Source organism: Ipomoea nil, unplaced genomic scaffold (genome assembly GCF_001879475.1).
Source record: "Ipomoea nil cultivar Tokyo-kokei standard unplaced genomic scaffold, Asagao_1.1 scaffold2480, whole genome shotgun sequence".
Classification (NCBI taxonomy): Eukaryota; Viridiplantae; Streptophyta; class Magnoliopsida; order Solanales; family Convolvulaceae; genus Ipomoea; species Ipomoea nil.
In genome coordinates, this window is record NW_017618908.1 from 4,882,180 (window position 1) to 4,897,026 (window position 14,847).

The 14,847-nt window shown below is 37.6% G+C and overlaps 1 pseudogene; it reads right to left on the reverse strand.

Annotated features, from left to right (window-relative positions):
* Positions 1–509: 509 nt before the first annotated feature.
* LOC109152941 lies at positions 510–14,614 on the reverse strand (annotated as a pseudogene).
* Positions 14,615–14,847: the final 233 nt, after the last annotated feature.

Sequence of the window (14,847 nt, forward strand, 5' to 3'; positions counted from 1 at the left end):
CCAAAATGGGAATCTTATATTACCAAGCAAATATAACCTTGGTTATCTTATATAACCTGAACCAAACGCCCCCTAAGAGTATGAATTCTGTGTTTGAGACAAATTAGTTATTGTGTCTTATGTTATGAATTTTTTGTCTTGTGTTGTGAAATTCTGTGCCTATGAACACAAATTATGTACTTAAATCATATCTGAAAAATAAGTAAATATATAACATGTGTATGTGTCTTGTGTTGTGATTTTCTATGTCTTGTATTGTGAAATTCTATACATTACAAGTATTAATTATGTACCTAGTCGTTTTGATTCCGGGTGCATAATGTTATGTGGACCCTGATCCATGATATAAATTACCAATCAAGTCATGTTATCAAGAAAATTTTATGTGTTCATATTATATTATATTTCATTTCACACTACAACTAACTTGCGTTCAAATTCATAACCAAAATCAGAAGAAGCCATCCACGTTCAACTAACTATTTTACAAGGATTTTGTTGTATATGCTCTACCTAGGATCCAAAACAGTCGTGGTGCATTCGTTTCTAGAACCTGTTCCCTGTGTGCTTGAAGAGCAACCACCCATGTTTACTCTTTGTTCTGTGAAAAATCCAGGCTCTTTTGCTTCAGGTAAGGTATTGTCATTGGACAATATTGTTACCACATAAGACATGATCGGTCTATCTTCTGGACGTTGTTGCACACATAGCAATCCAACATGAATACACCTTTGAACTTGAGACAGATCACACGATGGAGCAAGATGGACATCAATTAGTTCCAACGCCCTGTTTTCTTTATACAATTTCCATGCCTGCAAAGTGAATTTAGATAAATAAGTGTGATAGAAGTGATATACACACACACACATATAAGTGTAATTTTTTATGACCTACATGACCAATAAGGTTAAGATTGTGGCCTGGGTGGGAGAATCCCCTATTTCTTTTCCCACTCACAATTTCCATCAACAAAACTCCAAAACTAAATGTATCTGATTTTATTGAAAATCTTCCGTCAGTTGCATATTCAGGTGATATGTATTCGCTGTATCAAAGAAAACATCTGTATTAATAAAATTAGTAGAAAACAGTTGGATGTTGCAACATAAATAACACAATATAAAGGTTCTAACTGTGTCCCAATAATATGGTTTGTATTTGCTTCTGTTGCATCCCTCCAACACTTCTTGCCAACCCAAAGTCTGAAATCTTAGGATTCATATTGTTATCCAACAAAACATTACTTGCTTTAAGATATCTATGAATGATTCTTAGTCGAGAATCTTGATGGAGATACATTAATCCTCGTGCAACTCCGTTGATAATGGAATGACGTTTTGGCCAATCAAGCAATATGCTCTTTGCTTCATCTACCAAAAGATGTTAATTAATCAACTTAAGGTTTCACAATATATATATAATTAAGTAATTATAGTGCATTAGAGGTAAGGGAGAGATTAGAAAACAAACCAAATATAAAGGAATCCAGGCTTTTATTTGGCATGTATTCATAGACCAAAATCTTTTCTTCTCCTTGTATGCAACACCCAAGGAGCTTTACTAGATTGCGGTGTTGAAGCTTGGCAATACAAATTACTTCATTCTTGAACTCTTGTACTCCTTGAGTGGAAGTCTTTGAGAGTCGCTTCACAGCAATTTCTTGTTTGTCTTCTAGAACACCCTAAACATTTGTAGTAAATAACGTGTAGATGTTATGAATTGAATGTATAGAAGTTTCAAAAGTAAATTTAGTTTCATATACATACCTTGTAAACAGCTCCAAATCCACCCTGCCCAAGTTTGTTGTTTTCTGAAAAGTTATTTGTAGCTCTTGATATTGTAGACATGTCAAATAACGGTATTTCTAACCATTCTTTCAGCTTCATCATTTTCTCCTTACTCTTTTTGTAGAGGTACAAACCAAAGCACAGAACTAGCAAGATTATTATAGTTAGCGGTAACAAAGAACCTAAGACAATGATTTGTACTTTCTTCCCCTTTGAGCTAGCATGACCTGATTCCTCTGTAGTATCATTTTTTTTTTTGAAATAATTCCTCTGTAGTATCATGAAAGTGTTAGTTGCTTCAATCTTTTATCCAACGTAACTAAATAAAGACAATTGTCTCAGAGAAAAAATAATCAAATGTAAAGTAGATGAAAATTTTCTGTATTTGTACCTGGTATCTCAGAAGAATCGAGTCTGATGTAAAGGTCTTGTCCATTCTGAGACAATAACCGAATATCTGTTGGAAAACTTCAAAGCTTAGAAGAGAAATTGGAAATGTGCCATTGAACTCACAGAAAAACTTGAAGCTCGAAGCTGCTGTTTACATATGAAGAAGAAGAAGGGAAAAGAAAGCTGTGGACCACCAAGCTACATGAACCGGCAGTTATAACTGCCATGAAGGTGAAAAGACTAACATGCCCTTAATGACTATGACTAAAAACAAACAAAGCAAGCAGAGTAGAAGCAGATGAACTGGATGAGCTGAGACACTTGGAGATGAATGAATTATGCCTTATTTCATCACCCCCCCCCCCCCCCCGTAAGCTGGAGCATGAAGATCTTGAAGGCCCAGCTTATCATGAAACTTATCAAACAAGGGCTTAGCCAATGCTTTTGTGAAGCCATCTGCAGTCTGGTTTTGTGAAGAAACAGCAAGAAGTTTGATGATTCCTTCATTAATCTTTTGCCTAACCACATGACAATCAATCTCAATATGTTTAGTACGTTCATGGAAGACAAAATTCTCACCAATAGCAATAGCAGAATTATTGTCACAATACAAAGTTACTGGGGTAGTGGTTTCTGCCTTCAGGTCTGCTAACAGGAACAATAACCATTGTATTTCACATGTTGTAGAAGCCAAAGCTCTGTATTCTGCCTCAGAAGATGATCTAGAGACTGTGGCTTGCTTCTTAGTTTTCCAAGAAATCAAAGAACTCCCAAGATATATACAATATCCAGTCACAGATCTTCTGCTATCCACACAGGTTGCCCAGTCTGAGTCTGAAAATCCTTGCAGCTTCATAGGTGTTTTAGATGAATAGAATAAGCCTTTTCCAGGTGCCCCTTTTAAATATCTCAATACCCTATGAGCTGCTCTCATATGAACATCTCTAGGCTTCTCCACAAACTGACTCAATTGTTGAACTGCATATGAAATATCAGGTCTAGTATTTGTTAAATACAAGAGCTTCCCAACCAATCTTCTAAAAACTTCAGGTTGAGCAAGGGGAACTCCATCACAATTAGTCAGTTTTAGACCTGTGACAGCAGGGGTTTTAGCTGGTTTGGCTTCCAGAAAGCCATATTCTTTCAAGATCTCCATAGCATACTTCCTCTGGCAAATGTTGATTCCAGCATCAGTTCTGAAAGCCTCAATGCCTAGGAAGTAGTTCAAATGCCCCAAATCTTTGATCTTGAATTCTTTATCCAAGGACTGCTTTAATTCATCAATTTGAGTGGAATCTGTTCCTGTTAGCAGGATATCATCAACATACACCAATAGGGCAGTGAAAGAGGTTCCTTTTTGTCTAGTAAACAAAGAAGGATCAGCAGCTGATTGTTGAAAGCCATGCACCTGTAAGGCTTTAGTTAACTTGGCATTCCACTGTCTACTTGCCTGTTTAAGACCATATAAAGATCTCATTAACTTGCAAACCTGATTTGGCTTACCATTCTTAAAGCCAGGAGGCAACAACATATACACTTCCTCTTCTAAGTCTCCATGTAGAAAGGCATTGTTAATATCAAGTTGCTGAATGTTCCAAGCTTTAATGGCAGCCACAACTAGAAAGGCTTTGATTGTTGTCATTCTAGCCACAGGAGAAAAGGTCTCAATGTAGTCAACACCTAGTTGTTGAGTATAGCCCTTAGCAACTAGCCTTGCCTTGTACCTTTCTATGGAACCATCTGCCCTATGCTTTACTTTATATACCCACCTACAACCAATGGGAGATTTACCAGCTGGTAAATCTGTTAATATCCAAGTTTTATTCTGATTCAGAGCTTGTATCTCAGCTTCCATGGCTTGTCTCCATTCCAAGTGCATTACTGCTTCCTGATAGGACTGTGGCTCTTCAGAGGAGGAAATAGCAGCTGCACATATTCTATGAGCCAAGGGTAAATTTTGATCAGAAATAAACTTCCCTATAGAATGAGGGGATGTTTTGAGAGATCTGGTATTAAAGTTCTCAGATGTGGCAGTCTGGCACACATAGTCCTGTAGTTTTGAGGGAAGATTTCTTGATCTCACAGACCTCCTAAGTTGCTGCTGAGTAACTTGATCATCAGTGTCTCTGAGATCATCCTCAGAATGTGGCTGTGTGACATGGACATGACCATGATCAATGGAGTAATCCCTAGACTGGGAGAGTTCAACATGGATGTCTGGAGTGGATTGTTGCTCAGGCTGTATTTCTATAGGGTGATCATTCAACAAGGTATCTTTGATCATCTTTCTATTATTATGTTTCCCAACTTGATCTGACACATTATAATCTGCTTCAATATATGTTGGAATCAAAGGAAGTGAAGGACCAGGGATATCTGAAGTGGCATTATCAATACCAGTCCCTGAGTGTTGTCCCTTGTAGGGAAAAATATGCTCATGGAAAACCACATTCCTGGAGACAAAAACAGTTCTATCAGTTATATCAAAAACCATATATCCCTTTATATTAGCAGGAAACCCCAAGAAAATGCATTTCTTGGCTCTTGTCTGCATTTTGTTCCTTCCTTGTGAAATAGTGGCTGCAAAGCATAGGCACCCAAAGGATCTCAAAAGACTATAATCAACATTTCTTTTGTGCAACATCTGGAAGGGAGACTGTCCATCCAAGACTTCAGTGGGCAACCTGTTTATGAGAAAAGAGGCATGCAAAACACAGTGTGCCCAAAAACTGTCATCAAGACCAGACTGAAACTTTAAGGCCCTAGCTACATTCAAAACATGTTGGTGCTTCCTTTCCACTACCCCATTCTGCTGAGGAGTGTGTACACATGACCTTTGATGGACCACCCCTTTCTCATTAAAGAAAGCTTGCATCAGAAACTCATTCCCATTGTCAGTTCTAACAGTTTTAATCTTGTCACCAAAATGAGTTAGAACATAGTTATAGAAGTTGTGGAATATGGTTCTGGTTTCTGATTTCTGTCTCATTAAATGCAACCAAGTATATCTACTATAATCATCAACAATGGTTAAAAAATAGTGCTCTCCATTAAGAGAGGCCACAGAGAAGGGGCCCCAAATATCCATATGAATTAGATCAAAACACTTCTTTGATTTGCTACTACTAAGAGGAAAGGAAGCCTTCTTATGTTTGGCAAAATAACATGTATCACAAGGAGTTTCAGGAATAGTACAAGGTGAAACTTTCACTCCTTTTAGCATTTGCATCTTATTCATTGGGTAGTGACCCAACCTATTATGCCATATCTCAGCAGAAGAACTACTACAAGTCATCTCAATGGAGCTGCTATCAGAATGAATTGGATGAGCTCTCTTCCTGATTGGGGGATTGGAGACCAGGTACAATCCTCCCTTCTCTTTAGCAAAACCATCCACCATCCCAAGATGGCCCTGAATATTACAATAATCAGCCCCAATGACAATCTCATAGCCTGACTCTCTTGCCAGTTTGCTAGCAGAGACAATATTGAAAGAAAAGGATGGAATAAACAACACATTTTTCAACATTATATCCATGTGAAGTCTAATATCTCCCATGTGTGTAACATTAACTGTTTCCCCATTAGGTAGCTTCACCAATACCCCATGAACATCATAATAAGACTCAAAGTAATCCAGGGAACAGGTAATGTGGTCAGTTGCACCAGAATCTAGGATCCAAATATCAACAGAATTCAAGACAGTATTAACATGGGGATTAAGAATGAACTTGCCTTCAATATGTCTCTCTGCATTTTTTCTGGAATTTGGATTAGTTCCAATGTTGGACAAAGTCACAGCAGCATTATTGGATGAATAGCTTCCTTGGCCTTGGTTCTGCAATAAGGTCACAAGCCTCTGAAATTGGTCAGCAGTGAGGCCTACATCTCCAACTTGGTTCACAGAAGCAGGCTGAGAGTCCTGAGATTGTTTGTCTCTGGACTTATAACCTGGAATCCATCCTGGGGGAAAACCATGTTTCTTGTAACATTTTTCAATGGTGTGCCCTAGCTTTCCACAGAATGTACACTTAGGAACATTCTTCCCAGAATTACTGTTGAATTTCTTTTGCTTAAAGGAAGTTGCAGCAGCCACAACTGATTGATCATCTGTATTCTGTGTTGTTGTGGTCTGAATAGAATTAGATTGAACCAAATCAACATTTTTCATGCCAGAGTTTCTAAGCTTCCTCTCCATCTTAAGTGCCATATTGAGGACCTTTTCCATACTAGGAATAGGATCCATAACCAAAATTCCAGACTTAATATTTTCATATTCTTCATTCAGTCCTTCCAGGAATCGAATGATCTGATCCTCCTGTTTCTCCTTCTGAATTCTGCTGATAAGTGCACAGGAACACCTCGGTACACACTCACATTTAGGGATAGGCCTCATGGCATTCATTTGGACCCATAGAGCATTAGACTTAGTGAAATACTCGTTAATTGAAAGGTTACCTTGAGTAGATCTGTAAATCTCGTTCTGCAGTTCTGCAATTCTGTGAGCATCAACTTGAGAGTATCTGCTCTTAAGAACGCTCCAGATTTCAGCTGCAACTTCAAAGTACAACACTCCCTTTGCAATCGTAGGACTGAGCGATTTGAACAGCCAGGAGCACACGATATTATTACACCTTCTCCAGGTCGGATACCTCGGATCAGACTCTCCAGGACTTGTTATGCTTCCATCAACAAATCCGTATTTGTTTTTAACCTCAAGTGCAATTCTCATTGACCTGCTCCATGTTGCATAATTGATTTCTGACAATGGAGGAGATACAAGCACGAGGTTAGGATTCTCCGTTACGTGTAGGTACATAGGATCGTGGAGCTCTTCCACATGCTGAACAGGACTAGGGTTGATCGGAACATTCTCGGACGAAGCAGCTTGATCGCCGTCATTCTCATCACCGGTTTCAGTCTCCGCCGTGACTGCTGCGGCGTAACTCCGGTGGCGCTCTGATACCATGTTGGAAAACTTCAAAGCTTAGAAGAGAAATTGGAAATGTGCCATTGAACTCACAGAAAAACTTGAAGCTCGAAGCTGCTGTTTACATATGAAGAAGAAGAAGGGAAAAGAAAGCTGTGGACCACCAAGCTACATGAACCGGCAGTTATAACTGCCATGAAGGTGAAAAGACTAACATGCCCTTAATGACTATGACTAAAAACAAACAAAGCAAGCAGAGTAGAAGCAGATGAACTGGATGAGCTGAGACACTTGGAGATGAATGAATTATGCCTTATTTCATCAATATCAAACAAGTCCTTAAACCAAAGCAAACAACCACTTCCTCCATTGCTTATATTTAAACTTGAATAAGCAGAGCATGAACAATTGCTCAAACACTTGTGCTCACACTCTTTAAGGTTCATAGTTGTGTTAAACCAAGAATGTGTAGTGTCTGGCAATTTTATCCCAGAATACTTCTTGAACCCATCTGTTCCATTCTTGCATTTCAGAGGTATCCTCCTATGGCAACCATCGGACGAGTAATCCCATCCCCCTCTGGTATTATTCACAAAATTTTCCAAACATCCACACATTGGGGAGTCTGCTATGTTACAGATTCCATTTGCACCACATTTTGCATAGTCGTCACAAATATCAATTGGAGCTTTGATGAAACTGACCCAACTTTGACTCTCATTCATCATCCATGTCCAGGATTGGAAATCACCAGAACTAGTCAAAACTAGCCTTAGTAAAACCGAGTTGTTAATGATATCATATCTGCCATAAGCCTCCCTCGGATTCATGTACACCTGGTACTTGTAATGAGGATGATCAGGTTTTAATCCAGGTGTTCCACTCCATCGCAGACCATTCCAGGGTCCTGTTGTGTAAACCTTTTCTGGACCCTTCTTGATTACACATTGTGGGTACCCGGCTCGATCAAAATGAGCTGTGAATTGCCTTGAAGCTGGATCATTATCATTGTTCCGTGCCCTCACATATTGTTATAATAATATTATTATTATAATTTAATTAAACCAAGTATGTGGGAGTTGTGGCAATGCATGCAGATTGAGGATGCAGTAAGTGGGTCATGACTTTACAATACATGGAGCATGCATCTCCTAAATTTATGCTTTACTAGTTTTGTATTCACTATAAATAGGCTTGTTATTAACCATTTTAAATTATCAATAAAATTATCTATTCCTCTCTCTCTCTTCTCAATATATATAAATATAATATATAGATATATTATATTTAATATATATTATAGATATATTATATTATATTTAATATATATTATATTAAATATATTATATTTAATATATCTAACATTTGGTATCAGAGCCAGTCAACCTTTCAACCCCGAGGTATTTTTCATAGTGAATTATGGTCACAAATTTCAATATTGTATGGTCGGGTCCCAAATTGGACGGGAACCTCGATTACAATTATTGGCAAATTATGATGTCCACACATTTGCAAGCTCAAAATCTTTGGAGCTTTGTTGATCCCGGTCTACCCGAAGGAGCTGATGCAGACGCTATACGGCGAGATAAATTGGCCTTGGGTCAGATTCACCAAGGTGTTCATTATTCCATTTTTGGGCAATTAGCTCGTGCTCAAACAAGGAGGAGGGCGTGGTAACTCCAACCAAGGAAGAGGTGGAGGTAATACCAAACAAGGTAAATGGAGATATATTAAATATAATATATTTAATATAATATATATTAAATATAATATAATATATCTATAATATATATTAAATATAATATATCTATATATTATATTTATATATATTGAGAAGAGAGAGAGAGAGGAATAGATAATTTTATTGATGATTTAAAATGGTTAATAACAAGCCTATTTATAGTGAATACAAAACTAGTAAAGCATAAATTTAGGAGATGCATGCTCCATGTATTGTAAAGTCATGACCCACTTACTGCATCCTCAATCTGCATGCATTGCCACAACTCCCACATACTTGGTTTAATTAAATTATAATAATAATAATATTATTATAACATTGCCTCCTTTAAACCAAGTTGGATATATTGGTCATCCCAATATCTTTCTTCAATTTAAGAAATGTCTCTGTCTTCAACGGCTTCGTAAAGATATCTGCAACTTGACATTCACTTGAACAATACTCAATGTTGATTTGTTTTTCAACAACTAACTCTCTGATTTTGTGATACTTGATATCAATGTGTTTGCTGCGACAATGAAAGACTGGATTTTTGGACAACGATATTGCTGACTTGTTGTCACAAAAAATAGTTGTAGGTGCTTCCTGCTCGTGTTGTAAGAACTCCAAAATTCTCCTCAGCCAAACTGCTTGAGTAGCACAGTTTGCTGCTGCAATATATTCTGCTTCTGCTGTTGAAAGTGCTACAATCTGCTGCTTCTTTGACGACCAAGAAAATATGGCTGAACCAAGATAGAAGGCATATCCTGATGTGCTTTTTCTGGTCTCCATATCTCCAGCCCAATCACTGTCTGTGTACCCAACAAGTTCCACAGCTTCATTAGTAGAGTAAAAAAGTCCATCATTACTCGTACCTTTCACATATCTCAGAATTCGCTTTGCTGCAGCCCAATGTGATTCTTTTGGCTCCTCCATGAATCTGCTAAGTATTCCAACTCCAAAAGAAATATCTGGCCTTGTTGCCACCAGATACCTCAGACTTCCAATTAAACTTTTATAAGCTGTAACATTCACATTCTTACCACACTCATCTTTGGACACCTTTAACTTTTCAGCTAACGGAGTCGAAACTGGTTTGGAGTTTTCCATTTTGAACTTTTTCAAAATATCAGCAGCATACTTCTTCTGTGAAATAAAGATTCCACCATCCATCTGAATAACCTCAAGGCCAAGAAAGTAAGACATAAGGCCCATATCGGTCATTTCAAACCTCTTAATGAGTGCCTCCCTGAATTCTGAGATTAGCTTCAAGTTGTTTCCAGTAAAAACCAGATCATCAACATACAGACAGATTAAAACAATATCACCAGAATCAGTGCATTTGACATACAAAGTGTGTTCATGAGGACATCTCATAAAACCACTTTCAACAAAATATGAGTCAATACATGTAAGTGGTTATTTACATGTAAGTGGCTATCTTTAAGGCACTCAACTTGAGGATGCAGTAAGTGGGTCATGACTTTACAATACATGGAGCATGCATCTCCTAAATTTATGCTTTACTAGTTTTGTATTCACTATAAATAGGCTTGTTATTAACCATTTTAAATCATCAATAAAATTATCTATTCCTCTCTCTCTCTTCTCAATATATATAAATATAATATATAGATATATTATATTTAATATATATTATAGATATATTATATTATATTTAATATATATTATATTAAATATATTATATTTAATATATCTAACATTTGGTATCAAAGCCAGTCAACCTTTCAACCCCGAGGTATTTTTCATAGTGAATTATGGCTACAAATTTCAATATTGTATGGTCGGGTCCCAAATTGGACGGGAACCTCGATTACAATTATTGGCAAATTATGATGTCCACACATTTGCAAGCTCAAAATCTTTGGAGCTTTGTTGATCCCGGTCTACCCGAAGGAGCTGATGCAGGCGCTATACGGCGAGATAAATTGGCCTTGGGTCAGATTCACCAAGGTGTTCATTATTCCATTTTTGGGCAATTAGCTCGTGCTCAAACAGCAAAACAAGCTTGGGACATCTTAAAGGTGTCACACAAAGGAGTTGATCGGGCACAGAAGTCTAAGTTGCAGTCGTTGAGAAGGTTGTATGATAATTGTGAGATGACCTCTACAGAAACAGTAGATGCGTATTTCACTCGTCTTATTGATATGGTGAATAAGATGAGGCTATATGGAGATACGATTGAAGATGGTGCAGTGGTTGAAAAAGTTCTTCGAACTATGCCGATGAAGTATGACCATGTGGTGGCTTCAATAACAGAGTCACACAAAACCGAGCTCTTATCAATTGCAGAGCTGAAAGGTATGGTAGAAAGTCATATTGACAGGATTGCGTCAAAATCGAAACCACTAGCAGAAGAAGCTTTGAAGAGTCAAGTCACCCTTAATGTGACTGGCACTAATCAAAGAGGTGGAGGATCTGGTAGAGGTCATGGAAGAGGAAGAGGAGGTCCTGGTGGAAGAGGTCGTGGTAACTTCAACCAAGGAGGAGGACGTGGTAACTCCAACCAAGGAAGAGGTGGAGGTAATACCAAACAAGGTAAATTTCCATTTCATTGCTACAATTGTGGCAAGTATGGGCACAAGATTGCAGATTGTTGGTATAATGAGGACAACAATCGTGGAAATCAAGCAAACATTGCTGAAAACACTGCTGAAAAGTCTGGTGAGAGTTCTGAAACTTTACTTTTAGCCAGCGATAGTTTTTCTGCAGATAAGAACATATGGTTCTTGGATACTGGGTGTAGTAACCATATGTGTGGGAAGAAAGAATTATTTTCTGAATTGGATGAATCAGTCCGGTCTGAAGTAACGTTTGGCAATAAGTCAAAGGTGCCAATTTTGGGAAAAGGTAAAATCTCTATTCAGTTGAAAGATGGTACTCAAAATTTTATATCCGATGTGTTCTATGTTCCTGAACTACACCAAAATTTGTTGAGTATGGGTCAGTTGTCAGAAAAAGGATATAAGATACATATTGCTCAGGGGTGTTGTACCATTGCAGATGCTAAAGGAGTTTTGATTGCAAAGGTAAATATGTCCCAAAATCGACTATTTCCTTTGAAAATTAAGCATACTCTCCTTGCTTGCTTTAATTCTGAAGTTTGTGATGATAATTGGTTATGGCATATGCGGTTTGGGCATTTTCATTTTTCTGGGTTAAACTATCTTGCGAGAAAGGAACTTGTTTCTGATTTACCTGTTGTGAATGTCCCTAATCGTATCTGTGAGATTTGTGTGATTGGGAAGAAGCATAGAGATCCCTTTCCCGTGGGCAAGTCAAGGAGAGCCACAAAACAGTTGGAGATTATTCACTCAGACCTATGTTCGTTGGAGGTTCCCTCACATGGAGGTTGTAAGTACTTTATTACTTTCATTGATGATTTCAGTAGAAAAACATGGGTTTACTTTCTGAAGCAAAAGTCTGAAGCATGTGATGTTTTCAAACAATTTAAGGCTTTTGTTGAAAAGCAAAGTGGTTATGAAATTAAAATCTTGAGAACTGATAGAGGTACAGAATATATTGCCTGTGATGATTTTCTGAAGAAGAAGGGTATTCAACACCAGATGACAGCTAGATACACTCCACAACAAAATGGAGTGGCTGAGAGGAAGAATAGGTCTATCATGGATATGGTAAGGTGCATGTTGAAATCCAAGAATCTGCCTAAACCTTTTTGGGCAGAAGCTGTTGCTTGTGCTGTCTATGTGTTGAATAGGTGTCCAACTAAGAGTGTCCGTGATATGACACCTGAGGAAGCTTGGAGTGGGAAGAAACCCTCTATAAGAAATCTTAAGGTTTTTGGATGTTTCGCATATGCACATGTGCCAGATCCATTGAGAAAGAAATTGGATGATAAAGGTGAGAAGTGCATATTCATTGGTTATAGTGACGCTTCAAAGGCTTATAAACTATACAATCCTGAAACTAAAAAGGTTGTTATAAGTCGTGATGTCACTTTTGATGAATATGGTGCTTGGGATTGGTTAGCTAAAGATGAAAGTTCAGTTGTTATTCCTGCTGTTGAAAATATTGTTGAAGAGCAACCGATTCCAGATAATGTCCAGTCTCCTTCACAGCCAGAGTCGTCAGTTCGACGATCTCAGCGCGAGCGCCACTTACCAGCTCGCTTGCAAGATTATGTTTTGGGTCATGATAATGACCTGTCTGATGAAGAGATTGTTCAATTTGCTCTCTTTGCAGATTGTGATCCTTTAACTTTTGAGGAGGCTGCTACAGAAACTCATTGGCTTAAGGCGATGGATGAGGAGATACGTGCCATTGAAAAGAATGGTACCTGGGAGTTAACAGATTTACCTCCTGGAAAGAAGCCGATTGGAGTAAAGTGGGTTTACAGAACGAAGTACAAATCAAATGGAGAAGTTGACCGTTTTAAGGCACGGTTGGTAGCAAAGGGTTACAAGCAGAAACCAGGTATTGATTATTTTGAGGTTTTTGCTCCTGTAAGTAGACTTGATACAGTTCGAATGGTTATTTCTCTTGCTGCTCAAAATGATTAGAAATTGCATCAAATGGATGTCAAGTCTGCTTTTCTGAATGGTTTTCTTGAAGAAGAAATATATGTTGAGCAACCTGCAGGATTTCTAAAGAAAGGGGAGGAAAATAAAGTGTACAGGTTGAGAAAAGCCTTGTATGGCTTAAAGCAAGCGCCTAGGGCGTGGTATGGTTGCATTGACTCATATTTTGTTGAAAGTGATTTTATGAGATGTCCTCATGAACACACTTTGTATGTCAAATGCACTGATTCTGGTGATATTGTTTTAATCTGTCTGTATGTTGATGATCTGGTTTTTACTGGAAACAACTTGAAGCTAATCTCAGAATTCAGGGAGGCACTCATTAAGAGGTTTGAAATAAGGCTTTACAAGTGGGTCATGACTTTACAATACATGGAGCATGCATCTCCTAAATTTATGCTTTACTAGTTTTGTATTCACTATAAATAGGCTTGTTATTAACCATTTTAAATCATCAATAAAATTATCTATTCCTCTCTCTCTCTTCTCAATATATATAAATATAATATATAGATATATTATATTTAATATATATTATAGATATATTATATTATATTTAATATATATTATATTAAATATATTATATTTAATATATCTAACATTTATAATACATGGGGGGAGTGTCCGTGGCCTGTCACAAAATTTAATATATCTAACATTTATATATCTAACATTTAATATATCTAACACATATACCTCGTGGCCTGTCACAAAATTCCACCCAAGCTTCATTCCTGGAAGAAGAGTATCAGTTGGGTAATCAAAACTCTGCCACAGGAAATTCTCCGGGTTTTCATCCTCTGAATCTCTCACCACAAGATTCCCTGAATCCAACAGTTGTACCATCGGATTCTGAGCTGTTCTTGACGCATTGGTAGACCATATAGTGTCATTCTTGCCGTCAATAAGAAGTAACCGGCCAGGCTTAACGATCTTCAAGACAGCAGATGTTGTATTAGTTATGGCAGTTTCTCTGTTGGCAATCCATATTACTGTTGGAACAGGAATTTGGTTGTACCATATACCGACATATCGGTTTATGGAACCAGCAGGGATGCTGAGAAACCCCATCTTAAAGCTCCCACCAGATGAAATAATGGTGTCTCCATCTTTGAGGAGCTGAGTGGAAGTGAGTGTATCCCTTGCATGGGAAATTTTGTGCATGGAAAGCAAGAAAAGGGAGAACAAAAAATGCAGGAAAAGACTTCTCATTTTGACAACCTATCTGTTTTGCTTTTCTTGATGAAAATTTATTGTTTATAGATTGGGAGACTTTAATTCGCTAGACCTTAGAGCATCCATTCACAAACAAAGAACTTTAAAAATACAAATCACAACCTAAAATTTTAAAATTGTGCACTTAAGTTTCAACAACTGACGCACTTTAAACATACAAATCACACACTTTAAAAAGGAAAACAAAACACCTTAAGTTTCAACAACTGACACATCTTAAGC